This window comes from Cricetulus griseus (assembly GCF_003668045.3).
Source record: "Cricetulus griseus strain 17A/GY chromosome 1 unlocalized genomic scaffold, alternate assembly CriGri-PICRH-1.0 chr1_0, whole genome shotgun sequence".
Taxonomy (NCBI): domain Eukaryota; kingdom Metazoa; phylum Chordata; class Mammalia; order Rodentia; family Cricetidae; genus Cricetulus; species Cricetulus griseus.
Window position 1 is genome coordinate 221,720,024 of NW_023276806.1, and position 27,861 is coordinate 221,747,884.

A 27,861-nucleotide genomic window follows, 5' to 3' on the forward strand; every position below is an offset into this window, starting at 1 on the left:
ATTTGTCTAAGCCAGGCATGGTGGTGCTTGCTTGCTATACTAGTGCAAGTTCGAGGTCATCCCCAGCTACTTGGCAAGTTTGAGTGCAGCATGAGTTGTGGGACACCATCTTTGGCCTTTATTTCAGTTGCTGCTTTTCCTCATTTAACCTGATCAGTTTTATAAAGCTACTAAGGTTTGACAGTTTAGCCACAGGAACTTGCTGACTGGGTAGAAGATGTAAAACACTAATCAGAGTTGCTCCATGTATGCAGATTGAATTTTCCGTTGAGGACATACAAGCTGATTGTATAAAAAGGCATTGGCATGTCACTATTAGGTGTGAACACTTGGGCTTCATTTGTTCAACAAGTTTTGATGAAAGACCTCATTTGTAGGAAAAGACACCCGGGTAATCACACTTGGCCTCTCAAATGGTGCTGCTCTTGTTGGAGAAATAAGACCATCAAGTCAGTGAGGCACAGCCAAGTGCTAACTATGCTCTCCCCCAGACTTGGTTAGAAAAAAATGATGCAAATTCAAACATTGGCTGTGGAAACTAAGGTGATTGCCTGTCAGCAGATAAAGGTGTAATACATAAATGTTTTTAGTATATTACGTTATTATTAGAATAGTCAGTCGTGTTTTGAAGCAAAGGAAATGAGATGTGCAGCTCAGTGATCACTTAAGGAAATGTTTCTAATTTTCTCCTTTGAAAGATCTCAGCAATCTGTAGTGTAAAAGGAGAGCAGAAATGTGATTTTTGAAGCATGGAATACTGATTGGACTGGAGAGTAGCTCAGCCGTTAAAAGACTAGACTTACAACTGGAAAACATGGTATATTAATTTTTGACTATGAATGTGAAGACAAGTTATGAGAGGTTTTGGTTCATGGGAACCCTTGTTAAATAAAAGCATCATTTTGTGGGTGAATAATCTGTTTTGGGGGTCTGGCTTGAGTGAAAACAGGAAGAGCAAGACTTGAGGTCTCCATTTAAACTTCAGGGTCTAGAGTATGTGTGCACCTTCCTTCTCTGAGTTTTTGAAAAGTTTCAGTTGTCAAAGCTGTGTAGTAAAGAGATGTTTTTGCAGTGACGCGCTGCTCATTCACTTCCTGTAGCTGAAATGAGTAATGCTGAGGTTTTAGCTCTGAGGTTGTATTCCTTTGTGTGTATAAGTGTATCACCATGGAATTCATGGAGCCTCACTGTGGAGGAAAGAGAAAGTGAAATCTGTAGGAAGGGAAACATGGCACATTAGAGTAACTCTTGGGGCTCTAGTTTTTTTTAAGACTATGGTCATTGAATATCTATAGAGATGGATACTTGTTTTTTGTTTTTGTTTTTTTTAATAGTGCTTCTAATTCACTTAATAGCCATTGTTAGATCTCTGCATTCCTGAGGACTTGTCAGTTCCCAATATTTATGTACACCAGGAATGTGGTTAGAATGTTTCATTTGCCGAAAACCAATTTCCAAAGATTTCCCTTTGAAAACATTATTCTTCCCTTCCTTAACTTTTGCATTCCTGTTTTACTAGTGTTCATGGATAATTTTGGTGCTTGTGTGTTTTGGGGACAAAAGTGAAATGGATCTGTCATTATACCAGATCAACTTGCAGATCAAATGTGCCTTAATATTTTTTTTCATTTAGATTTCAGTTGATAGAGTCACTGTGTTTAATACACACGGTTGGAGACTCATTTATTTATAGATAGTTGACTGTACATTTGAACAAATAAACCAACGGGTAATTTTTTTTTCTGTTGCTAAAAAATAGTGCTTCACTGTCTATTATTCTTAAGGAATTTTTAAAAATTATTTTCTGTGTATGGGATATATAGTCAAACACCAAGCTAACTAAGAAGGGTAGGAGAGGGTGTTAGAGCCCCTGGAACTGGAGATTTTCCAAGTGATTGTTAGCTTCCCTGTGTGTACTGGGGAATCAACCTGGGTCCTCTGGAAGAGTAGCCAGTGTTCAGGGTGCCTAATGTAACTTACTATATTTCATTTGTTTAGGAAACATATACTTGCTAGTTGACAGTTATAGACATATAAAGCATACTCACTGTGTTTTTGCAAATATTTTGGGTTACCATTGGTATTAGAAGATTCAGGGGGCATTAGCTCTACTGTAGGCATACATGAAGTCTTTTGAGTAAGAGCCTTCAAATGTGTACTCACATTTTAAATGTTTCTTGGCTACCCTTGTTTGTCTTCACTATTGATATTGACTTTAATGATATTTTCATGTGTTCTTTGTGCACTTGTTATTTGTGGACAAACAGACCTTTCCGGTTCCTGCAGATACCCTTCTTAATCTAGTTCAATGACTTTACTTGGAATAAACCTCAGAATGTGGCCCGGGGCCCCTCCCTGCACCACTCTGAAATGCTTCCCGTGTTTCAGGGTCAGTGTGTGAAGTTGCCCCGTTGGTGCCTTCCTTAATATGAGCTCTTCTTGGATACGTTCCTGTCTTGACAACTTTGGACCTCTGGTGTGGCAGTCAGAACATATTTATTCCCTTACATTAACTGTTACATAAAATACTTTAATCCTTCTCAACTAATCCTAGTTATAGGATCCCTGAGGCACAGAGAGTCTTGTGATAACATATACCCAGTGACAAGTACCTGATTACCAAGCCGATGAATGATGTCATAGGAAAGGAGTTGCTGAGGTAAGGGCTCTTTGGATTATTTTTGCATTACATGAAAAGAGTGTCAAATAAAGAGGTTGAGTTACTGTGTTCTCAGAAGTAGCTGATAATATCTGAGAAGTAAAGTTCTGACCACTGAACAGGTATTTACGGAGCATCTTTGTTGAAATGTGATCCACACAGTGGTCACATACAGACATGTCTCCATCCTGCCCCATCCTATAAATGGAGATATGAAATGTATAAAATTGCTTCCAAAAACACAGCCAGATCATCAAGGTTAATTAGCGGGGTTTTGAAGGCTCGTTGTTACCAGTGTATGTTTGGGTTTGTTTGGCCATTTTCCTAATAGTAAGAAGTATCCTACTCATGCACCAGGAGTTGGGAGATTTTGATTTTTTTTCCCTGATCCCTCAACTTACTGGCTATGTGATCTTGGGTAAATTATTAATGTACCTTGAGTGTCATTTCTCAACAGTAAAGGAGGAAGTTATTCCTATACTTTGGGCGTTAGTGGGTTGGCATGATCAAATGAAACTATTAAAAGGTCAAACTGTTAAAAAATGGAAATGATTAGCAAAACGAACTTTTGCCCTCAAGCAGAAAATATAATTTCATGGAGGAAACTGCCGGGTGCCTGATGAAGTGGAAGTATGTATTTTCATAGCTCCCCTCCCCATGTGACAGCATGAATGGATTCAGTGTTATAAAATAAAATCTTTAATCTATGTTAAAATTAATGTTGAATTTGCCCGTTGTTGCATCCCAGCGATCCAGTCTGGTAGTGGAGTTTTATTTTCCTGCATGAGAGTCTGTAGACCGTCCTGTGCGGTCTCTCAGATGGGATCCTGTTGTCCTTTGTGTTTTACGTTTCAAGACAACTCTAGATTCGTTGCCTGGTAGCTCGTGTTTAATTTTTTCCACACTTACTTACTGGTATTTTTCTGTGTGAATGTGATGGACACTCAGGTGTGCAGGGGCAGAGGTCGGAGGATACCTGGGAAGTGTTGGTTCTCCTTCCACCGTATGGGTTCCAGGAATTGAACACAGATCATCAGGGCCGGTAGCAAGTACCGTCTCACCCACACTCTCCACCTTCTTCAAATCATAAATCTTAAACAGAATGACTCATTTTATGTCACACACTTGAGCTCCTCTGCTTCATTTCAGATCTCTTCCTGTCACAAAGCTACTTCATGACACTCACACTGTTCTGCACTTGGGTTGCTCTTCCAATCAAGGAAGCCAGGCTCTTTTCAAGGGCACTTGTTTCTAGTAAAACTTCTTTCTCTTCTCACTTTCTTTATTGATAAGCACTCTCTTACCCTCTGTGCTGGGTATTCCTAATGTTTACCATAAAACATTTACTTTTCCTAGCATGCTTTTGGTTTTAAAAGGCATATAAGTATTACATCGGGAGTGTTGCCCCTTGGCTACAGAAAAAGAAAAACAAAAGACTATTCCAAGAATTGGGTTTTTAAACTTTGGGGTACTGACTTTAAATAATATATTTTTATTTATTTATTATTATAATTATTTTAGACTTATTTTATCTATGTAGGTGTTTTGCCTGTGTGCAAGTATGTGTGCTGTGCTCATGCCTGGTACCTGTAGAAGCCAGAAGAGGGTAGTGGATCTCCTGGAGCTAGAATTACAGATATATGTTAGCTGTCACATGGGTGCTGGAAACTGTTCCTGAGTCTTCAGCACAAAGAACAGATGCTCTTAGCCACTGAGCAATCTCTCAGACCCCAAACAAGATAGTTTTTTGTTTTTGTTTTTGTTTTTGTGGAGACCAAGAGAATTTATAGTCTCAAGTTGGGAGTTTTAGATGATTCAGTATGCATCCCAACCCTAGAAAATTGTTTTAGAAAAATACTGAAGAGTGGTAAAAATGAGATTCTTCTCTTGTTGAACCTTTTAAGAACCGAGACATGCATATTTGAAATGTTGGATACAATGTTTCACAGAGCTACTTGTGAATGAAGAATTTGTGACTTATATGATCTTTGAAATAACAGGGTGTTTTACAGACTAGTTCTCAAAAATCATAACATCCTCCTAGCCATTCTAAATTATTTTAACTTTTGTGATTTGATTTAATGAACTTCTGGATTTTTAAACTACTGCCCATGCCAACTGGGATCAGAGATCCACCATCTGGTTTTGCAGGGGCAAAGTTTTTTTTAGGGTTTTATTCTCTACTCCTTTCTACTTCTGATTGCCTTGGAGTGACGGGGCTGACCTCAGCATGCAGTTGAATCCAGTGGTCCAGGTCCCAGGTCTAGAATCCCAGGTTGAGGCAGAAGTACAGCCAGTCTCTACGACATAGCAAGTTCAAGACTAGCCTGTGCTGCAGGAGACCCTGTAGAAGGAAGGAAGACTGGCTGACTGGCTACTGGCTTTTGAGATGAATTAAGAGAAGCAAATTTATGAAAAGTGGTACGTGTTTCACTTCACTGATAATATAAGAGTAGACTCTATCATTAGACAGTGGTCTACGATGGCACTGTGTGTCTGAAAGGACTGTAGACACACTGAAAGGAGCGTGGATGGAAAACACTGGTAGGCTTTAAAGTTGAGGAAGATGGAAAGAACCTGGCCTAGCAGCTAGGTCTCAAGTTCCCTGATGTAGCATGGGATCTGAAGGAAACAGGAAAGTCTGCCATATTGATGAAGCCCTTGAACCTGTGCTTATTCGATGAATGAAATCAGTGTCCTTTCTCAGAATTCTGTAGGAATAAATCACATTGTTTGGTGGCTTTTCTTGAGGACCTTATTTTAACTGTTGTTAAATGGTTTACATTGTTAACACATTGCCCACTCATTTATTGCTTGTAAGAATTAATGTGTGCTATCTGCTTGCCATTAGCATAAGATTTGCAAGAGGGCATGAATCTTAATCTGTTCTCTCACTTTGTTGCTTCCTGTATGTAGAACAGTGTCCTGAAGGTATTTTGTTAAGCAACTGTCAAGTAAACGAGTGGGCAGGTAAATGGATGAAATATTACTTCACAGCAGGATCATTGATAATAAAGTGTAAATTAACACCAAATTTCAGTAGGCATTTAATTATTCTGTCTAGTACTTTAAATGTCTAATAATTACAGTACGATGTGGTTCAGTCTGTGGCTGTAAATTGGACTATGAGCTAGGAAGCAGTTTAATAGTGTAATAATTGACAAGCAGAGATTTCCCTTGTGAAAATCCCGATACCATAACTTTGTATCAGTAATAGTAAATGATAATGATACTTACTGTAAGTGATCATTACTCCTTTTGCAGATTTGATTTAGATATTCTGGTGGAAACATGACACATGACTGAATGTTTATAAAATGGTTGGTATAGGTCTTCTTTGCTTAGTGTAAGCTCTAAGGCCCTTGCATCAGTGGCTGTGTCTGTTTTCTTATATACTGTCTTAATTAGGGTTTCTATTGCTGCAGAGAGTCACCATGACCATAGCAACTCTTATAAAGGAAAATATTTAATTGGTGCTGGCTTAGCGTTCAGGGGTTTAGTCCACTATTATCACCATGGGACATGGCACTCTGTGGGCAGACTTGGTGCTGGAGAAGGTGCTGAGCATTCATCTTGATCTGAAGACAACAGGAAGTGAACTGAGACACTGGATGTAGCTTGATCATATATGAGACCTCAAAGTCCACCCCTACAGGACACACTTCCTCCAATGAGGCCACACCCACTCCAACAAAGCCACACCCACTCCAATAAAGCCACACCCACTCCAACAAAGCCACACCTCCTAATAATGCCACTCCCTTTGGAGGCCATTTTCTTCAGAACGCCACGCATACTGAGACTCAAGTGCTCAGCCTTTGCTTTGTGCTAGGATTTCGTGCACCTCCTCTGATCAGCTGGTGAACTGTGGTGTCAGCTGGTTCTGATCAGCTATAGAAATACTTTTTTACTAAAAGGAGGGAAGAAAGGAAGAATAGTGTAAGAAAGAAAGTGTGTGCTACCCAGTCACTCCTCAGGTATGTTACTGAAATTCAATACCAAAATTAGCAGAGGAGAGAAGTTGTCAGTTTACAAAGTTAGTTACAATTTACCATGATGTTGTTTGCATTGATGTCATCATGTCATGAGTGTCTTTTTTTCAGACATGTAGTAGTAGGTGGGGGAGTTCTGCACAGTGAGTGGTGTTCCTCTGTCTCCCTCCCCCCCATGTCTCAGATAGAAGCTGGAAGTGAGGCAGCAGCTAGGAATTCATGTAAAGATTGTGTTGTCTTAAGTCCAGTGGTGTAAGTGGATTGACAGATAGCTAGATACAGCCTGAGTGGATCTGCACCTGTCTTCCTGGCCCAGGCTTTCTTTAAGAACCAAAACCTGCAGAGTGGACTTACATGATGTCTCTGAGTTCCAAAGCCTGGGTCTCCAAAATCTGTTTTGCCAATTTTGTTGATTATAAGCTATTCACCCCCCACAGACTCCAAGTAAGGGAACCTGCACCACACTGTAATGGAATGAAGAGTTGGCCTCCTCCACATACGGTCAGCCTGTTTCCGTAGCCATGATGTCCGTAGTTGGTGTGCTTATGATTAAATGGCAAACGACAAAAGCCAAACCACTGTGGCTCCCACTGCCCACCTGTACCCGAAGCTCTCCAGACACGTCTTTTAACTGCGCCTTCTTGGCTGCTGGTAGCTGCCTCCTCGACTCTAGGTGACACGCTGGTTCTGTGTGTTGATTCCAAACTCCAGACACTGTCTTTGTTTGGGCTTCCTAATCTGAAGATGAAAATTTAATCATTGCTTTTTAAAGTTTTTTTTTTTGCTGTCTTTATTTCATATAATAATTTTGAACAGTATCCCGAAGCATCGGGTTTAGTATCACTCACTCTGGCTGCATCTCCATGTTGATTTAGTAAGAAGAGAAAAATCCCTAACTTCCTCTACTCTGCAGTCCCTTTAACAGTGCAGTGCTTGTTGGTGATTAAATACTGTGTTCTTGTCTTTCCTGCTTTGTGTACAGTTGATTCGTGGAAGTGGAATGCCAGCAGAATGCTTATTTATAACTATATGGAAAGTTCAGCACAAGGCCAAATAGTGTTTTCTTCCGTAAAAGTTCAACTTTGGAACTCATTAAGACTTTGTAGTCCTTCCTTACTTTAGGTATTTCTTGCTCTGCATGATGTGTTTAAAATTGCCCTATTTGAATGTACTTTTTGACTTATACTCTGGAGTTTATGGTTGCCTTTGTATTTTTTCTTGTCCTTGTCAGTCATAATCCCTGTTCTTCAGAAATACCATGTCTAAGTGTGGTGCTCTCTCTATTCTGTTTTATTTCATTAAACTGGCTAAGCATCCCATGAGACATGATTGTCAATATAAATGATCAAGATCTAAAATACTACACTTCAGGGCCTTGGCAGTCAGTGACCTCACCTTCTTGAACTCCTGACACTGTTCGTTTTCCTGTCGTTGTCTACTAATCTTTTCAGCAGCCCCTCTCTCCCTCTCTCCCTCTCTCTCTCTCCCTCTCTCTCTCTCCCTCTCTCTCTCTCTCTCTCTATCTCTCTCTCTCTCTCCTCTCTCTCTCTCTCTCTCTCTCTCTCTCTCTCTCTCTCTCTCTGTGTGTGTGTGTGTGTGTGTGTGTGTGTGTGTGTGTGTGTGTGTGTGTTGGCAGCAGTGTTGTTTGGTTTTGTTTTTGGTTTGGTTGGTTTCTTTTTGTTTTCATGGAAAAGGTTTTTGTTGTTGACGCTATCAGTAGTGCACTCTTCCCAGCACTTGATTTTTACCACGGTTTGTTTATTCATTCACCTGCCTGTCAATGGTCAGTGTGTATGTTTTCCAGAATGGGGCTCTTATAAACGATGCTTTTATGACATTTCATGTGTAGATCTTTGCACTGATATGACATATGTTTTCCTTTCTGGAGCAAACATCTAGAAGTGGGTTGCTAATGGGCATGACGAAAATGTGCTTAATTTTAAAAGAAACTTCTAGACTTTTCCACACTGGTTGTATCATTTCTATTGGCAATGTGTGAAGTCTCCAACCTTCCTAACACTTGGTAGTATGAGTCATTTTAATTGTTGCCATTCTGTATTTTGATTTCTTTAATGGCTGTAAGTTGCTATAGGATGAATCACATTTTGTAATACAAATTCTCTAGGGGGTTTACGAAATGTGAATTCCATCCAGAACTGGAGTTTAGTGGTTTGTATTCTTTATTCTTTTGTCTTTTAAATGTCTGTAGTTCCTTCTCTTGTTCCTGATGTTAATAATTTCTGCTTCCTTTTTTGTTCGTTTGTGGGTTTTTTAAATTTTAGTTCTATATTCATTGGTGTTTTGCCTGCATGCATGTCTTTGTGAGTGCATTGAATTACTTGGAACTGGAGTTAAAGACAGTTGCAAGCTGTCACGTGGGTAATGGGAATTGAACCTACATCCTCTGGAAGAGCAGCCAATGCTCTTAATGGCTGAGCCATTGCTCTAGCCCAGTTTTGTGGGGTTTTGTTGTTGTCAATTTTATTTTCATTTAACCAGTCTTTGGTTTCATTGATTTCTTTTGTTTTTGTATTTGGCATTTGTTTGCTGCTGCCTTCTGTTTAATACTTAGTTGTCTTTATTTAGTTTAAAATAGCAATACTTCAATGCAGGCATTTATGTGACTTTATTTGTTCCATACAAATTTAGCCTATTGTAGTTTCATTCAATTCAGAATATTTTAAATATTTCGTAACTTTTCTTTGAACTGTCCATTTTTTAAATTACTAAGCAGAAAAAGGATTTTACAAATATTTTTATTCTTTTAAATTCTATTGTAATCTGAAAAATATTCTGTATGATTTTAGACTTTTTATATTTTTGATTGTGAGCCTAGCCTTTAACGAATGAGCCATCTCTCCAGCCCAGTTTTAGTCTTCTTAAAATTCAATAATTTTTTTTATTTTAGAGGCATTCATATTTACATATCCATCCCCCCATTCCCTTGCCCTCCCATCCTCCCATGTTCCCCACCAACCCCCCCAACCCATTCCCCAACTCCTCCCCAGGGATAGTGAGGCCCTCCATGGAGGACCTTCAAAGTCCTTCATATCATTTGGGGCAGGGCCTAGGCCCTCCTTGCTGTATCTGGGCTGCAATAGTATCCCTCCATAGGGAATGGGCTCCCAAAGTCCATTTGTGCTCTAGCGATAAAGACTGGCTCCACTGTTAGAGGACCCATAGACTGTCTTGGCCTCCTGTATGGCACCCACATTCAGAGGGCTTGGTTCAGTCCAATGCTGCTTCCCCAGCTTTATGACTAGGGTCTCCCTGCTCTCAATAGGTCAGGTCAACTGTTTCTGCTGGTTTCTCCAGCACCATCTTGGCTTCTTTGCTCATCCCTCCTCCCTCTCCACAATTGGATTCCAGGAGTATGGTTCAGTGCTTAGCTGTGGGTGTCTGCTTCTGCTTCGAACAGCTACTGGATGAAGGCTCTAGGAATGGCAACCGAGGTAGACACCAATCTCATTAAAGGGGAAAGACATCAAAGGCAGCCTCTCCACCACTGCTTGGATTCTTAGTTGGGTCATCCCTGTGGATCTCACATTTCCCCTGTGCCAGACCTCTCTCCATATCTGTCCTGTCTCCCTCTATCAAGGCCTCTCCTTTCTTGCCCTCCTCTATTCCTCCCCTGCCTCAGTCCTCTTGTTCTCCTCCCCCTCCCCTTCTTCCCTTCCCACCTCCTTCCTGCTCCCCCCCCCGTGCTCCCACTTTGCTCAGAGGTTCTTGTCCCCCTCCCCTTCTCAGAGGGACTGTGCAATCTTCTCTTGGGGTCCTCCTTGTTTCCTAGCTCCTCTGGCAGTGTGGACTGTAGACTGGTAATCCTTTGCTCTATGTCTAAAATTTATATTTGATTGAGTACATACCAGGTTTGTCTTTTTGTGACTGGGCAACCTCACTCAGGATGGTTTTTCTTCTAGTTCCATCCATTTATCCATTTACCTGTGGATTTCAAGATTCCATTGTTTTTTGTATTTTTGTTTTTTTGTTTTTTTCTGCTGAGTAGTACTCCATTTTGTAAATGTACCACATTTTCTCTATCCATTCTTCAGTTGAGGGGCATCTAGGTTGCTTCCAGGTACTGGCTATTACAAATAATGCTGCTATGAACATAGTTGAACATGTGTCCTTATTGTATGAATGTGCATTCTTAGGGTATATGCCCGAGAGGGATTGCTGGATCTTGAGGTAGACTGATTCCCATTTTCCTGAGAAATGTCCATACTGATTTCCAAAGTGGTTGTACAAGTTTGCACTCCCACCAGCAATGGAGGAGAGTTCCTCTTTCTCCACATCCTCTCCAGCATAGATGTCATTGGTGTTTTTGATTTTAGCCATTCAGACAGGAGTAAGATGGTATCTCAGAGTTGTTTTGAGTTGCATTTCCCTGATGGCTAAGGATGTTGAGCACTTTCTTAAGTGTCTTTCAGCCATTTTAGATTCAATAGTAGAAGCCCGGTGGCTGGGAGGCAGAGGCAGGCAAATGTCTGTTAGTTCAAGACCAGCCTGGTCTACAAGAGCTGGTTCCAGGAAAGCCTCCAAAGCCACAGAGAAACCCTGTCTTGAACCCCCCCCCAAACCCCAAGAAAAATTCAATAGTAGTTCCTTTGGTCTACCAAATAATTTGTCTTGATATCTACTCATCATTTTTCACCTGGTTTTATTTGTGTTTTCCTTGAAGCCTTTTGAGTATGAATATAAATATTTGTAATGCTTTTTATGTCTTTGCTATTCCATAAATAATATCATTTCTGAATCTACTTTTGAGGATCGATTTTTGTCTTAATTTCAGCCCACATTTTTCTGTATGTCTGCCTAACTTTTTTATGTTGAAGGTCAAATATGTGAGTGTTACATTGATAAGTGTTGGGTTTTGTTGTGTTCCTTAGTGGGCAGTCAAGTTGGGTTAAGGTTCAGCTTGATTTTTGTAAGGCTTAGTTTATTTCATTGTTGCCATTGGTGAGGGGACCTAGTGTTGGCTTTCTTCAGGACGAGCTCAGCCTGGCATTAGCAGCATTATTCTCTTCTGCCCTGTCTTCTTTCACAAGTAGGAACTTGACAGGCTGCTTGCCCTAGATAGCGCCAGCTTACAACTCTCTGGGGTTCTTCCTCACAAGTGTCCATTGCTTGCAAGCTTGTCCATACATACAGTTTGATACTCAGAAGAGTTTGATGTTTTCCATGTAGGTTTCTGAAACTTGTATTTTGGATAGCTTTTACTATTTATTTCTCTATTCTCCTTGTCTTTTCTACTTTGATTTCTGACCTGTTCACTTAGTGAAACTATAACCTCTGACATATTCCCTGTATGTTTAATCTAGAAATTGCTTTCAAACAGAAAGCCAAGGCAGCCCAGGGCTCACCTGTAGTCTTAACATCTTAAAACATTTGTTTCTTGTCTTTTTCCAATTTCTAGTTGTCAATGCAGATAAGAAGTCTGGGCCCTCTTTTCTCTCTTCCTGCCTTGGGTGTGCCCAAGTGCTTGCCTGTGTGTGTTTGTGTGTGTATGTGCCTGCATGTGTGAATGCGCTCATGTGCACGCTTGAGCTCGTGTGTGTGTGTGTGTTCATACATGTGTGGAGTACGCATTCTTTTTTGTGAGTGTGGGAATGGGTAAGATTGACATTGGGCAGTGTCTGCAATTGCTTTTCACTGTTGTCTTCCAAGATGAGTTTTCTCTGTGAATCCAGTTCTGGCAGGCAGGCTTCTCAGTTCTGGCTAGTCTAGCAGGTCAGCTCACGCTGGTGGTGCTAGGACGACAGGCACTTTTCATGTCTGCCCAGCTTTTATGTGGTTGCTGGGAATCTGAACTCTGGTCCTCGCATGGCAAGCCCTTAGCCTGCTGAGCCACCTCCCTGCCACTCTGTATTACATTTTTTAAAAGCCTGAATAGCTAATACAACTACTAAACAGACTGTTTCCTCTCTGCTAATTTTCGTTTCTGAGTCGGGTTCTGAGAAGTCTGTCTAGAGGAGGGAATTAGAGGTGGGAGTATGGTTTATAGAATTTGCTTTTGGGTCAATGAGAAAACCAACGGTTAAGATATGCAAGAGTGTTCAAGTACGGCCGTATGATCTTTCCCTCCGTAATGCTGAGCATGAGGGTGGCAACAGGGGCACTGCCAGCTCTGAGATCAAATGTCATCTGTTCAACTGACGCTGTGAGCTGTTCCTGTTCCTTTCCCCCGTTGAACCTTCTGGCTCTTGGTCTAGTTCCTGCTTCCTCCACAGCACCCTCGTGGCATGTTCTAGAGCACTGGACTCTTTCCAGTAAAAATATTTGAGTATGGCATTGACATTCTCTGATTTATAAAACATACATATACATATAGATGCAATATTATGTATTAAAAATTAATGACTTTGAAATGAAGGGATAAAAGAAATCCCACAAATAAAAGCTATTTCCTGAATACCCAATTTATCTGTTTTTCCGATTTGGAGGTCACTATCTCTTCACTGATGCTTATTTTCATCCACCTGGAAGATCTATTAAGCGCTCTAGTATACATGGCGCGCACACGCGCGCGTGTGTGTGTGTGTGTGTGTGTGTGTGTGTTTGTGTGTGTGTGTGTTGTCTGTCTGTCTTTGGGTCTTTTCTGTAGTCTGGGTTTATTTCTTTCTCTTCAGCTATCTGGAAAGAAGGGAGGTAGATAGTTGTACCAAGTCTGCCACTTAGCACTTGAGTTTGCTTCTCTGATGGGGGAAGAAAGTTGCAGCCTGAGGATTGCTTGGTCCTTTCAGGAAGTTCTTTTGATGCCCAGTCATTAAATTTAGTATGTCAGAGGAAGGGTGAAGCGAGGAAGGAGAGCAGAGTAGGTTTAGAGCAGCTGCTCAGAAGTAGGGAGGTCCCATGAGTTCTGTGTTTGCCCTTTGTACCCTCCTCTTTTAATTTGGGAGATAGTAGAACAAACATTGTCATTCTTTTGATGCCTGTTGCACCTGATTGTCTGAATTCCTCTCATGTTGTAGGTTTCATAGTCTTAATATACTATCTTGAAGCCAACAGCTGGTAGAAACTGTAACATGTGAAAGATAATATGACATCATATTTGGGATGTTGGCCAGCTGATTCTTTTCCTAAGGGAAACAAACTAGAAAACTTGGAGAAGTAATTAACTATAAATTCATTCATTGCAGGAATTTCCCATGTCTGATGATTTAAAAGACTAAATTCTGCATGCAAATGAATCATTACCAACTTCACTGAAGCTTGCTGCATACGCAAGTTTACTCACCATGGTGTGTTTTTGATAGAGACAGGAAGTGAAAAAGCATGGTCTATGAGATTTTTTTTTTTTTTTAGAGAGGTCTCGCAGTCAGTCTTTTAATGTTTCTCATTTGGGCTTTGGTTGCCAGGGTAAATGACTCAAGGTATCTATTGCTGCTTGGCTGTTTTTAAAGGGGGGGGGAATTTCCCCATGTCCTCTCCTCCCTAAAATAGCTAATTCTATACTGGAAGTTTCGGGACTTTGTTCAGAGCTTGTGAAGTCAGCACATTTTGGAAGCTCCCTGTGAATGCAATTCTGAGCTGTACTGATGCTTTTGTTTCTCCATCTCTGCAGCTAGCTCGGTACTGTAAGGACACAATTCTATTGCTATTTTCCCCTCACATTTGATGTGGTAGTTTGCATACAGCTGCAGAGTAGACAGTTACCTTTGAAAGGACCATTTGGCTGCTCTAATTTGATTAAAGAAAACCACCTCAATCATTTCTAGACTGAGAACGTTTTCATTTTAACTTGGCAGTAAGAGTTGGGAATGTCCTCACTGCACTTAGATATGTGTGGGGAAGCAGTTGGGAACACAACCAACGGCCACAGAGAAGGAAGCTTTGATGCATTTGTTTTCTTTTTTGAGACAAGTGATATTATATAGGATTAATTCTATTTCTCTTTCTCTTCCAGCTTTCTGCATCCTTGATTTTTACCACCTCCTCCTTTTTATGATCATTTACTTACTAATTCTGACAAATAAGTGGATTCTGGCAGGTATAAATTGGTGCTCAAAGTAATTTAGTCCTTAAGAAACTCCCTCTGTCCCATTTTTACAGGAACAAAGATTCCCAAATCCCAAGTTGAGAGTTTGGTTGTGAAAGAAAATTGTCCCTATCGCAGCCTACAGCCCCTGCGCTAGATGACTGTCTCCCCGCTCCAGACCTGTTCTCAAACTTAGAAGCTCTGATCGCTCCTTAGTGCAACAGTTCAAAATTTATTCTGTTGATTGTGGGTTGGCGTCAGCTTCATATGCACACATGTATTATGAGAAATAATTGCATGAAGCATTAATATCTATAGGGCAAAGCATGAGCAAATTGTTGAGCCTTCATTCAAATATTCTTTTTTTAAATAATTTTTAAGCTTTATTTTATGTGCATTGGTATAATGATATCAGATCCCCCGGAACTGTAGATACAGACAGTTACAAGCTGCCAGGTGGGTGCTGGGAACTGAACCCAGGTCCTCTGGAAGAGCAGCTAGTGCTCTTAATGGCTGAGCCATCTCTCCAGCTCCCAAATATTCTTATATACACAGTACTCTTGTGAAAGGCATCTCAGTTAATAAGTTTGAGTCGGGAACGCATGAAAAAACTGGAGGGTACGCATGAAGCCCTGGCAATAATAGATATGTTATTGCTCAGTCACTGTTATTAACCAGGAGTGGAGATCATTTGCGAATTCAAGTTTTGATTCTATGTGACTGTAACAGATTATGCTCCTTACCTAAGTTCCAGAAAACTCACTTGCAAGAGAACACACACTGGGTCTCTGGAGTCCTGTGAGAGAACACAGTAGGTCTCTGGAGTCCTGTGAGAGAACACAGTAGGTCTCTGGAGTCCTGTGAGAGAACACAGTAGGTCTCTGGGGTCATGTGCTAGAACACAGTAGGTCTCTGGAGTCCTGTGAGAGAACACAGTAGGTCTCTGGAGTCATGTGAGAGAACACAGTAGGTCTCTGGAGTCAGGAGCTTTATACTTGGCAAGTAACGAATCGTGTGGCTGTTTTGCTGTTCTCTTTACAGCCACTCAGCATAATGTTTTGGTGGGATTTTGTTTGGTTTTTTTCATTGTATGTAATTGCTTTTATAAAGAATTATACCTTGACATAATGCAGTAGTAGTGAAATCTGTCTCATTTTCTATTACAATCCTGGGCTTATTTTCTTCTGTTGTTCCTAGCCTAACTGACAAAATATTCAAGTCCTGCAGAATTATTGAGTGTCTTTAATGAAATGCATAGGAGCTAGCCTAAGACCAAAATTTTGTTCTTCAAAATAACAAGGCTGGAGAGATGGTTTGGTGGTTAAAGGACACTGGCTACTCTTACAGAGGACCTGAGTTCAATTCCAAGAACCTACATGGCAGCTCACAACCATTGTAACTCCAGTTCTAGGGGATCCATTGCCCTCTTGGCAAACATGTGGTGCACAGACAAAACACCCATACACAGACGATAATAAAATAGTAATAAATATATAAGGAAGATTAGGTGTGGTCATGAAAGCCTGTCATCTTAGCACTGTGGTGGGGGGTGGCAGACAGGAAGATCTGGAATTCAGAGCTAGCCTGGGCTACATAGTGAGAATGGGGTCAGTCAGTAGCACCACCCACCACCTACCAAACACCTCACTCCATTTTTATCTTGACTGTTGTCTACTTCAGCATCATTCTTATAGCAACAGGAAAAGAAGCCAGGGCAGGACTATTAACCATTTTATAGATAAAGACAGAGTTTAAATGACTAGAACACACATCTCAACTCCAGGCTATTACATTCTTTACAGTTTTCTATTATGGCAAGCATTTCAATCATGCAAATATCATTTGGATTTACCTGTTAAAGTTTGGCTAGTTAAATGAATATAAATTGCTGATAAAGTTTTTGAGGTGGGCACTGTTTGATGTTCCGTTGTTGGAAACTAGAGTTATAATCATTTAATCTTGACAAAATCAGTAACTCACACACACACATTTTTTTTTTTACTTTTTTTTTTTTTTTTGGTTTTTCGAGACAGGGTTTCTCTGTGGCTTTGGAGGCTGTCCTGGAACTCGCTCTGTAGACCAGGCTGGCCTCAAACTCACAGAGATCCACCTGCCTGTGCCTCCCGAGTGCTGGGATTAAAGGCGTGCACCACCAACTCCCGGCAATAACATATATTTTTATTTTTGGTGCTGGGGATTGAACCCAGGGCATCGAACACACACACACACACACACACACACACACACACACACACACACACACACACACATAAATATAAATGGTTGTAGCTTGCGTTGAAGAAAACTGCTCCTTGTCACAGCCTGCAGACTGTACCAGACCCTGTGCCAAACAGCTGTCTCCTGCATGCAGACTGTTTTAAAGCTGCAAGGTCTGATTGTTCCTGAGTGTATTTATTCTGTTCATTATGGACTGGCGTCGACCTCGTAAGTGTGTACTTATGGATTATGGAAATAGTTGAGTGTATATGTACACATGTAGATTGTGTGTGTGTGTGTGTGTGTGTGTGTGTGTGTGTGTGTGTGTGGTGTGTGTGTGTGTGTGAACCGTTTGTTTTATTCCAGTGTAGAGACGATGTATGCCTGAAGTAGGTGCTGTTAAGTTGCTGGTTCTTGCTGTGCCTGCATTCGACATTCCATAGTGTGCGCTGAACAACTGAGACCCAGGGGAGTGGCAGGTCAAAGGAAGGAGGCTCACCTTTGAATCTGGCATCCGAAGTGCTGACAGTTGGGCTGTGCATACTCTTGATGACTCAGCACTTCCTGGTTTCCCTTTTCCAGCCGGGCTGGCATCAAATGACTGGTCCAAGCTGAGGACTTCTTAGAATCAGGTATTTTTTTTTAAAATCATAAAAGGAAATGTGCCATTATTTTTTCTTTTTCTATTTTTTTTTAATTAATTGCACCAGATCCTATGTGTTTTTCACTACTCAGCTTAAGGAAGTAGTTTTGTCCCTGGACTGTAAGTAAATATATCTTTACATCTTGGGACAGCCCAGCTGTAATACATTTGGTCTTTATTGTTTCTGCAAACTATGAACAGACAAAAGCGGAAGGAAACGGAGTTCAAGCATTTATAGTGTTTGCTTCTTGAGCTTCACCAAAGGCCATCGTGGGTCTACTGGGAAGGTCACTTTCTAGGTAGTCCACATTAGGCCCCTTTTGCAATTCAGACAAGCCAAAGGTGTTCCACCTTCTCTGTCAGTGGTAAGCACACACGGAGATGAAAAACTTCACAAAACTTCACAAAATCTCGGGTTTCCCTGAGATTTTGTAGGCTGTCATGTCATCAGTTGCAGGACCTAGCTGACAGTTTCTCTGTGTTGATACATTTCTTTAAAATATATAAAATTGTTTGAAAGTTTTTTAAACATCTGGATATTTTGTTTCTTAAAAATACATTTTTATTAAGGAAATTATTTACTGGTTTACAGTGAAGAAATTAGAGGTGTTATGGCAAGAATATGGCTAAAATCTTTCTTTTCCTGTTGCTGTGATAAAATACCCCGGCAAAAGTGATTTAAGGAAGGAAGGACCAGTTTAACTTACGGTTTAAGATACAGTCCATCTTGGTGATGAGGCAGCAGGAGTTCCAGAAGGTTGGTCACATCATATCCAAAATGAGAAGACAGAGAGGGGCGGGTGCAGGCTTGCTAGTGCTCAGCCTGCTGGCTGCGTCTTCTGCAGTCCAGGGTCCCCGGCCTAGACAATGGCCAGGCCTCTCATTAAGATGGCACTTCCAAAACAACTAATGTCATCAAAGCATTCTCTCTCAGGAAATCCTAGAGACCCGTCTTCCAGGTGATTCTAGATTGTGTCAAGTTGACAGTGAGTACTGGCCATCACAGTGGCTATATTTAAAATGCTAGTGTTTACTATTAAAGGCATCCATGTGTTTTCATCTTGACTAAGGCTTCATAAATAGGAAGAATGCCTGGCCCTTTAGCCACCTGCTAAGAAGCAAAAGCAGGAACCCTACCCAAAAGCCCTGATAATTTTGTGCACATAATTCAAATGAAAGTTTAACTTTGAAGCAGAGTCTTGTTACATAATCATACTGAAACCATGTAGTCAGTGTGTAGTCTTCTGAAACATATTTTTATTTATTTGACTGGTCCTACCGGCTGGAAGTGGGTTATGTTCTTCTGGTTGTTCATCTGACCATCCAACTCAAAACACTTGAGAAATTACATGAAGACCTTCATTCCAGAGCAGGAGATTTTCACAAGGGTGGAAACTGTTGAACATGGAATTTCACTCCGCTGATGACTAAAATATAATAGTAGGTAAATACAGATATCTTTTTTTTTCTTTTCTCCATTTTTTATTTAAATTAGAAACAGATTGTTTTACATGTAAATCCCCATTCCCTCTGCCTCCCCTCCTCCCCTGCCCCCCACTAACACCCTACCTATGCCGTACCATTTCTGCTCCTCAGGGAGGGGGAGGGGGAAGCCTTCCATGGGCAGTCTTCGGAGTCTGTCATATCCTTTGGGATAGGGCCTAGGCCCACCCCCGTGTAAGACAGACATCTTATAAAGCCAGTTTGTGCTCTCAGAATTCCCGCTGGTTTCAGGGTAAAGCGTTTAATCAGTGTTTACCTTCTAGGTCGTAGAAGATACTTAGGTGTTTCAGACATATTTGTGACATTACTGTACACCATTTGGACAATTGTCCCTTTAGAACTGAGCACTCTGAACCATCACAAATGACTTAAAGAGTGTAAGGTTGCTGTGCAATATAGGCAAGACAAAAGGAAACCCACTTCTCATGACTTCTCAGATGCTGCTGTAGGATCTTAAAGTTAGGCTTGTGTGCCTAAAACCACAAGCTTCTGAGACTGTGCCACAGCATAAAAATGGACGTTTTGATTAAGTTTTCATTATGCTGATTTGGTGAATATTGTGTTTTTTAACCTATGAAGAGAATACTTCTAAGATTTATCTTTATTTTAATCCCAGTATAAAATGGCAATTGTGATGAGGTGCCTTCTGCGGGTCACAGTAAATAAAATTCTATTCATGATGGGTGGAAGAAGGGTCACCATGCCTGTCAGATAAACAAAACCAGTTGTATTATGATTTGGTTTAATGTCTCACGGATAGAATCCCATCTATGGACAGAAAGGTAAAGAGGCTGAGATGGGCATGTTAGAGGTTCCTTGGACATCTCTAGAGGGGTTTTCGGTTCGTGTATCCTGGAACACAGAGAATTGAGCAGGACAGCCGAACTAGGAAAAGATAGCTTCCAAGGGAGGATGTTAGTCAGAGCAGTTATTAGCACACCTTGCCTGCTGGACAGAGAATTGGGCTCTTTTGCATTCTTTCTTAGTGTAGTCTCACACACATTGTGTGTATGCCTGGTCTCCACCGCACTGGAGTGTGTGACTGTGACCGTAGTACAAATAGCCCCAGGCCACCTTCAGACACTGGAGTGCCTCTACTCTCCTCCAGTGGCGGGTGGTCAGCCTCTGTGGTGAATTGCAGCCCTCCTCTCAGTCAATCAGCTGCTTATTTTCATATGCTAATTTTGTAAGGTGTCCCCTGAAGTCCTCTACACCATCATCTTTAACCTATTCTCTCCCAAAATAATAAAAGTCAATCAGGAAGTTAAGATAATAGACTAATGGAGCATGAGAAGAAGAAAAAAAAAAAGAAAATTCAGAAAGTAGATTAAAAAGAGAAAATGACACAAAACCAAGATATGAACATTTTAAAACACATCATTTAGAGTTTTAAAATATAACCCAAAGGTATGTTTGGCAAGAACTTGTGACTCAGAGAAAACACCTCTAGCTAGACTCAGCAGGAGAAATGAGCAAGGTAATAATGCAGAAAAAATTACATTGGGTTTCAGTGTCACATAGTTCAGAACTTCTGGGTGTTTTATCTTAGATAGTTAAACTGTTGTCCAAAACTTGAAAAAGCATGCATTTCCTTGTTTTCTTCTTGCCTGTTTGTTTCAGGGAAGCATAAGGTAAATTGATCTAGAATTCACCCAGCGTTAAGCCTTGCTGTAGAAAAATGCCGTTTAACAGAGCTATTGTGCTTCATACTAACAGTTTTTGGTGTCTTCCACATGTTAAGTTTCTGTTGGTTTTATCACCAACGTTATCGTGCAAGGCTTACCATGCCTATTATCTCATTCTGCAGACACAATTGTCAGCTATTAAAGTATAAACTGACAGCTTTAAGCGAAGAGATACTTGGTAATCAGCTTTAGTCTTCATTTCCCCTCAAACCCTCCCTGATCCCCCTCCTCCAGGTTCATACAGGGACACGTGCAAATCTGCTTTGCATTTAGTTTTGTCTTTTTGTAGAGATGTTAATAAAATAATGAGAAGTTAAAACTCAGGGATGCTTGGGGACCACAAGGGGTGCTTCAGAATTGTTCATCCGTGATACAGGCATTTTTAATAGTCAAAGATACATCTTCAAAATTCTTTGTTGAATATTGGAAGCTTTTAGTTCACGGTTTGCACATATATTCTATAAGTGGAAGTCTCCCAACTATTAAAGGGTGTGTGTGTGTGAGAGAGAGAGAGAGAGAGGGAGAGAGGGAGAGAGGGAGAGAGATGTTTATGTTATGGTTTTCCCAATACCCATCTTGGGTCTCAAGTATTGGATCAGGTCACCAGGCTTAGCAACAAGTGCCTTTTACTGAGTCGTTGCACAGGCCCATAGGGTGGAAATGTAAGTGACATTTTTAAAGCCAGGAAAAGAAGCTCGTGTAGATTAGGCCTGGGCCAGTGGATTTAAGCTTGTAAGTAAGAAAAGGCCAGTGCAGCCACCCTCGAAAGGAGGGATCTCATGGCAAGGAGACAAGGCTTTTGTGAGAATTTTTATCCATCTGGCCTTCTGGGACAGGGATTCAGGACTCAGGGAGTCTCTAGGGAGTGCATGCTGTCTGGTTCTAGGGAGTGGCCCTGAGATTTCTTCCCTCTGTCTGCCCTGCCTCCTTCTCCTGCTGCTTCCTGTGTGTCTTCCTGTCTCAGACTCCTTTGTAACCTCTGTTTCCATGTAGCTGTTGTGGTCTACACAGCACCAACTGTGTGGTTCCCCACTCACTCCTGAGGTGTGGTGTGGAGAAGACACCGCCTGTATAGGACTGGCCTTCAGCTCCCTTTCACATGGCTGAGAGAACCTGCTGTGTCATGGCTTGTTGCTATGGTCTTATCCTTTAACAAACAAAACACCAGTGTCATGAAGACAAAGCTGTAGAATAAGTAGTAAGCCATTTTGAAGTTCCCGTGTTGGAGCCATTCTTTGTTAGCAGGCAGGTTTAAAATTGGATTCCAAGATTTAGGGGGCCGGGCTCATTTGTTTTTTGTTTTAATCATATGAAACCCTCTCCAATATTAACTACAGTGTGGCCTTAGAAAGGACATCCTGAGAATTGAACTTGTGTGAATGAGTGTTACCGATCTTTAGTTGTGTTGCTCTCTTGAGTTCACTTGCATTGGTGGGTAAAGCCAGGCTCTGCAAAACAGAAAGCGAGAGCTCCATGGTAGAAAATGAATTTTTATTTTAAACTATTGAACGGGAAAATTTGCTTGCCTGGAAAACACCTTACGTATAATTAACTCACTAGGATGCTGGAAAGGACAAACTCCAAAGCAGTGTCTCTTTGATCCTGTGTGGCTTGAGCCATAGAAAGTGAGAACTTGCTTGGAATAGTTGAGTGACTCAGCCTCCTACTTGGCCTGGGCCAGCCTTAGTGTATCTACATTCAGGTACTGATTATGTGACCAGTTATCTTCTATTGGGCCTTCAGTCCTTTGAGTTCAAAGAAAAGGCACTGTGTACTTAAAGGTGAAGAAATTATAAACTGTCACTAATTGTTTATGCAATTCTTCTGTTTGTTTAGTCTTTAAATCTGGGATTGCAAGAGTGTGGATTTGTCTCCCATGTTTACATTGCAGCAGCTGTATTGAGTCAGGAGTGACTTTGCCCCCAGGGGTGTTGGATAGTCTCTGAACCCATTTTACCTGTCACATCTAAGAAGAGATGCTTGTAGTGTCTCTGATAGAGACCAAACAACATTTAAAATTTGACAGTACCAAGCATTACAAAGGTACCATTTAATACCAATTTATAGAAGGCAAAAAGTACTTAAAGGTTAGATTGGGGAAAATGTTCAGCTGTTGTAATTTAAGAAAAGCAGCACTGAAGAGAAAGATGATGTGAGACAGGGTTCAAGTACAGGGGGGTTTTAATTAGGGATCATAAAACGGGGAGCGGGGAGACCAGCCTCCGGGTTCAGAAGCAGCTGGAGAGACACAAGAAGAGGGGGGCAGGGAGGGGAGAGAGAGAGAGAGAGAGAGAGAGAGAGAGAGAGAGAGAGAGAGAGAGAGAGAGAGAGAGAGAGAGCGCAGAACAGTGAAGGAGAGAAGATAGAGAGGACGGGAGGTGGGCAGGGCCCCTTTAAAAGGGAACATGGTGAACGTGCACAGATGGTGCTCTCAGTGGCTGCAGCTGAGGGCGTGTCCTGTCAGAACCCCAAGGGCAGGCCAGGACAGATGCCTGAATACTAACCAGTTAATACTCTGATTGCCCAAAATATCAGCATTCCCAGTGTCAGTGTTTTCCATTCTCATCAGTGCCTGAGAAGGAAAAAACCCACAAAAAGGGTTAGAAAATGTGAGGTTCCCTGAGAATGTAGTTTGGAACTGGAACCTTGGATATGAAGGTTAGAAGTCAAAAGGGTTGTTGAACTTTTTATTTTGCCAGCCATTGGATTTTTGTGTTTCTTATATTTGGACTCTGTTAGGAAATCAGGGGTGGGTTTTTGATTTGTTTTTAAGGTTAATCAGAATGACACTGCTCTTTATCACCTTCATGAATCATAGAGGTTGAGTATTCTTTTGTAGTTTTCCTTTTAATGTCTCCATTTATAAAATAGCATTAAATCCATATGAGGTAATAAAACAGTGACTCTTAGAATTAATTCAGTTGACTCATACGGAAACTTATGAATGTTGTAATTGGCTAGTATAGGCTTCACTTTCCCTTGTTTGGGGTGATGTGTTCCTTCGTGTGCAAGTGCGCCTGTGTCCATGTGCTCATGGAGAACAAAGGTCAACTTTAGGCTTCAGGCACTGTCCACCCTGTTTGGTGAGACAGTCTCTGCTGTATCTGGGACTCACCAGTCCAGCTACACTGGCTAGCCAGTGGGGCTCTGGGATCCAGTTGTCTCCATCATCCTGGTGCCGGGATTACAAGTATTACTGAGATCTTTATCTTTTGGGGGGATCCTGCGGAATGAACTCAGGACCTCATCTTATGTAGCAAGCACTTTGCCAACTGAGCCTTCTCCTACACAGAGAGAGAGACAGAGAAAGAGAGTAACAGACACACACATACAGATTCACACACAGAGACAGACAGACAGACACACATACACAAATTGTGTGTGTGTCCTCATCCCCATCCACATGTGTCTGTCCTTTTCATCAGCCAAGTCACAAGATGTGAACCCTGAAAGTGAGTGTCTCTCCTACTTTACATGTTACGACAGTACGTCAGCCAAGTTTCATAGGTACCCTTTTCGTGTCCCTGGTGCCGTTTCCCCTATTCTAGCATTTCCTCAATAGAGAACCAGATGAGTCACTTCTCTTCATCCTTTTTGCAGCAGCTGTCTTTACTTCATGTTACACTTTCTCCCATGGAATGTGTCTGCCATTTGTAAACTTATTTTTCTCAGAAATCTGGAATCATCCTACACACTCCTGCCTGTTGGACATAAGTCTGCCTCTACCTACCTGGGTCTCTTACAGTGCCTGGCTGCTTCTTCCAGCAGCCTGCTTATGTGCCCCCCCCAAAGAATTGCCTGCTTTTCTTTGCCTTTCCTGACTGATTTTTCGCTCATCTCATCTAACCAATCAATATGCTTGCTCTTTGGTAGGTTGTATGAGATAATCTATTTCCTTAATACGTAGAGGTAATATGCAGATACAGTAACTAGCATAGTACGCAAGACTTGAGTTATGCCAGTTATCCTGGGTTATATAAGAGTATGTTTTAAGATTACATCAGCCCTACTCAAGGTGAACTATGCTGTATGGCCTCAGTACACACGTGAATGTAAAGTTGCTCCTGGGGCATTTGGCAACATCTGAAGAGATCTTTAATTGTTAACAGGAGTGCTACTGGTGTCTGGTGCATAAAGGGTAGGGCAGTTGCTAAGGACAGTGGATAATTCCCAACTGAGTAATGCCACGGTTGAGAAAACCCTCCTTTATAGCAATGTGTGGGCATCCCTATTAATTTTACCACCTAATGGAATGAGAGCATGCAGAGACTTAGTGCACTTTAATATCACAGAAATGAGCACATGTTATAAACTTCAAATGGTGGGGAATGCAGTTATGTACAGAAATTGTGGTAGTCTGATTGTTAAAAAGACATAATAGCTGCTGTGTAGTAGATAGACACCCTGTCCTTAGACCACCCTTTGGTAATAATGGAGGAGAAAATAGAGTTCTGTTTGTTGGAAATGATGTACCCTATGATTTTGGCAAGTAAAAGTTATTTGCTAACCCTGGAGGTCACATAGAAATAGTAGGTCAATTTTTTAATAAACCAAGTCTTCAAAAAGGTTGATGTTTTTATTAGAATATTGAAGCATACATCAACATACTTTGAAAGGCTCTTTGAAGAATACTTGACACTCTTAAGGTATAGAGACAACATGCTGTCCTTCCTAACATTGGCTTTGGAAGATAGTCCTACTGTGTTCAATGAATGGCAGGGTGGAAGAGAGGAACAGGCAGTTCTGGAGAAATCCCAGGTGGGCCATGTTAACCATAACTGCTCCATACCTTTGTTTACACCCTTTCCAAAAAGAAAGGCTAGAAGCTTGGATGTGCTGCTTAGCTTCAAAAAGTGGCTCATCCGGGAAGAAGCAGACTTCGCTGAGGGATTGCCTTCAGCAGATTGGCTTGTAGGCGGGTCTGTGGGCTGCTCCTGTGATTAATGGTTGATGTATGAGGGCCCAGCTTGGGGGGGAGCATGGGGGCGGGGCAGTGCCACCCCTGGGCAGGTGGTCCTGGGTGATACAAAAAAGCAAGTAAATGGAGCGGCAAGGAGCAGGCCAATAAGCAGTGTTCCTCATTGGTGTCTGCTTCGGTTCCTGCCTCCAGGTTCCTGCCCTGGCTTCCCTGAGTGAGGGACTGTAATTGGAGTCACCCTTGTCCAATGACTTTCGGTCAGTGTTTTAGCACAGCAATAGAGAAGTGAACTGGAACAATGACCTGTAGCTTTAAACTGGACATCCTTTTAATATCAGGTAGTAATCAAATGAGTTTATTTATACAAAGCAGTTTATAAAAGGATCTTTGAAGACGGTAATAATTCCAGTTCACTTTTTACAGACTTCAGAAACAGCCTTTGTTATAAAGGGCTTATATCCAGTGTTTAGAAGGACTTCCTATTACAGGTAAAGACCAAAAAAAGGGGGGGGGGGCGATAAAATTTGTAATGTGTTTCAAAATGTCATTGTTGACTAATTTTGAAAATTTTGTTCATTTTATATTTATTATAAAGAAGATATTTTGGAAGTATTCATACTAAAATTCTTCATGTAATTCATTTTAAGAATTGAGACCTACAAGGATAAAGCCCATTTGGAAGTTTCCCCGCAAAACTTTTTAACTTACTGTTTTAGTAGTAAGCATCAGACTTGGGACAAAAAAAAAGGTTTTACTTTTCACTAGATGGAAAATAAAGAGACCTTGATATGGTCTCCCTTTTACACCTCTCCCCTGAGATGCTAATTTGAGTATATGTAACAGGGGAGGTATAGACTCCACAGTGAAAGCTGGGTTTTGGCGTCTTTTTGCAAAAAGACTCAAGGTTGGTTCTGGAACTTTCGTTTCCCTCAAGCCCATGGATCGTGAGAGGGGTAGAAAATCCACAGGAAGGATAAATGTCTTTGCTTTTCTGCAAGAAAGGAGTTATGGAGGAGAGACTGGGCTATGGGAATGCTGGGACAGTAGGAGGAGAGAGCCGGTACAGGAGGTGACTGCAAGAGGGACCTGGGCAATAGGCTTGGTCCCTCTAAGACTCTTCCCTCATTAATGAATGAAGACTCCATGGAGTACTGAAGACAAGGCATGCTGGGAAGAGTCCTACCTAACAAACAGATTCTCCCATTGTAAGTCTCATCACCTCATAGCCAGCGTGTAAATGAACACTTCATGGTCTCTCAGGCCCTGGTTGGCCCCAACTAAGTCATGACCTGATTTTGCCTGAATGTCAGGTTTCCTTGTTTTGTATTCTTTGTTTATTGTTTAGAAAGTTCTGTGTAACATATTCTTTATATGCTGAGAGTGGATTGACTCACAGAATGTTAAGGGGACATGTTTGCAGAAACTCAGGAACGTTTATTTCCCGAGTAGCTCTGTCCACTTCCTAGTTCCGCTTTCCTTTCCCATTTCTCCATTCTCTCCCTCTTTCCTTCCTTCTCTCTCTCTGCATTTTTCTCACTCTTTTCTGCTGTTTCTCCTTTTTTTTCTCATTTTAATTGGTATTTTCCCCTTCCACGTCTTCTCCTCCACATTTCCTCTTTTCCTGGTTTTAAAAAGATACTGATTTTCCCCTCTTTTTTCCCCTTTAAAAGGTACTTTCCCCTTCTGTACCTTCTCTTCCATACACGCCTTTTTTATTTTTAAAAAAAGGTGTAAAAATAATTTTAATTAAAATGTAGTTATAGCACATCCCCCTTTTCTCTCCTCCCTCAACTCTTACCTCCCATGCTCCACCCCTGCATTCTCCCTGTCTTTAATGCTTTAATATTGCCTCTCTCGGACATACATAAATAAATACAGAAATGCAAACTACCAAGCCCTTTCAATGTTGCTGGTATAATGTATGTTTTTAGGGCTGAGCACTTTGTATTGGGTAAACAATTAGGGGGCTCATCCCTGAGGAATCTCTTAGCTACTGTTAATTGCCACTAGCTCTTCATCCAGGGCTGTCCCCCAGCATGTCCCCCTCCCCCCATTGTTCAGGTCTTGTTTAGGCATCTGTGTCATTGAGATTGTGTTGGTGTGGCCACACTGTCAAAATCTAGACAGTCTCACAGCAGACTTCCTGGTCCTCTGGCTCCTTCAGTCTGGCCTCCCCCTTTTCCTTGACATTCCCTGAGCCTCGGATAGCATTTTTGAAAAAGAGAAATTTAAGAGCTCTTTACTTAATTTGTGAAAAATTTGTCTT

The 27,861-nt window shown here is 41.3% G+C and overlaps 1 protein-coding gene across 2 annotated transcripts in view; it reads left to right on the forward strand.

Annotated features, from left to right (window-relative positions):
- Positions 1-27,861, forward strand: part of Cdk6 (cyclin dependent kinase 6) — a 199,244-nt gene that overhangs the window by 10,371 nt on the left and 161,012 nt on the right. Inside the window, exons 3-4 of one of the 2 annotated variants that reach the window (XR_004772139.1) lie at positions 2,555-2,659; positions 18,779-20,334. The exons of the other annotated variant lie outside the window; for it this stretch is intronic. The gene's annotated coding sequence lies outside the window, so the exon portion shown is untranslated. Of the gene's footprint in view, positions 1-2,554; positions 2,660-18,778; positions 20,335-27,861 lie in introns of those variants that run through there. 2 annotated transcript variants of the gene reach the window in all.